The 1,408-nt window shown below is 44.0% G+C and overlaps 1 protein-coding gene across 1 annotated transcript in view; it reads right to left on the minus strand.

The window, feature by feature from the left end:
- Positions 1-1,408, minus strand: part of LOC104951364 (hydrocephalus-inducing protein-like) — a 21,521-nt gene that overhangs the window by 17,838 nt on the left and 2,275 nt on the right. The gene's annotated exons all lie outside the window — the stretch shown is intronic.

Raw genomic sequence — 1,408 nt, forward strand, 5'->3', positions numbered from 1 at the left:
GGTTTGCAGGCCATGAACCCTAAAGAGGGAGGGGGGTCCGTCCAGGGACTTCTCAATCTGGAACAGGACCAACCCTCAGCCGGGCCCTCAGTCGGACCCTCAGCTCTGTGTCTCCCATGGCTTTGGGGCTCTTATGGTTCGTGCTAAAATAACACAACAATTTAAGCACACTGATAAGCTGCTTTAAGATATTCATACAGAGCCCAGCAAAATGATCAGTTTTTCTGTTTTTACTATTTATAGGTATGTGTTTGAATCAAATGTACTTATTTTTATTTGATTCTATAATCTGCTGACACTGGAATGGAATGGCTGCCGTACATGTAGAGAAAGAGATTTAAGAAACATGGGGAGTGGTCTCAGAGCTGTACATGTAATCCATTTATAGATACTGTGAGCCCCCTATGTTTATGTGAACACTGTGATTAGCTGGTAAGGGTGTATACTAGTGTTGTAGGTGAGGGGACAGGGAGGGGCCCAGGCTGAGCGGGCACCAGTGGCGGACTGGCCATCGGGACGTCCGGTACCGAAGTGGGTCGGTCGGACGATGTGGGATAAGTCACTAGCACCCCCCCCCATCATGATCATTAAAGGGTTCTCAAAGCTGGTGAAGGTGAAGCTAGTTTGAATGACTTTGTATACTGCAGGGTAGCTTGTGAATTTACTCCAGGTGGAACTAAAGTCTGATTTAACACTTGATTATGTTTCACATCATTCATCCACATCAGTGAAGTAACTAAAGGTATTGGTTTAAAAATGCAATATATACCTCTGAATTGCAGTGGAGTAGAAGTACAAAGTAGCAGTAAGGCAAGGCTAGTCTTATTATTTTCAATTGTAAAATTGTAAAATAGTTCAATAAGAGTCTATATACAAGTGATTGGAATATGATATATTAGATAAATAAATTCTAAGTAGCAGCCAGATGAATGTTATGGATGTTTCAACAGGTGTTTAACAGTCTTCTGGCCTGTGGGATGAAACTGTCCCTGACTCTGGTGGTTTTAGTCCGGATTAGGGATGGGTACCGAGAACCGGTACTAAGTCAATACCGGTACCTGATTGGACGGTATCGGTATACCGTTAAGCCGCTGGACAAACGGTGCTGCTATCGGTATATCTGTTACGTCTACTTCCTTAGTTTAGCTTTAAACCATTCTGGTTGGTTGGGAACCCTCATCCCGTGTGATGTATCCGGTTTGAGACCCCTCTGATTGGCCGCTGTAAATGCCACTCCTCATCTCTCTCAACAGCACTCTTATTATTGTTGTGAGACTCCCGCAGGCATGGCGGACAGAGCGAAGCGATCGAAGGTCTGGATGCACTTTTAAAAAATGTAGTGACGATAGTGCAAGGTGCAATCTATGTACTCAATTAGTTGCTTGTAAAGGGGGTAACACAAGCAATT

Source organism: Notothenia coriiceps, unplaced genomic scaffold, assembly GCF_000735185.1.
Source record: "Notothenia coriiceps isolate Sejong01 unplaced genomic scaffold, NC01 NC01_scaffold00000339, whole genome shotgun sequence".
NCBI classification, from domain to species: domain Eukaryota; kingdom Metazoa; phylum Chordata; class Actinopteri; order Perciformes; family Nototheniidae; genus Notothenia; species Notothenia coriiceps.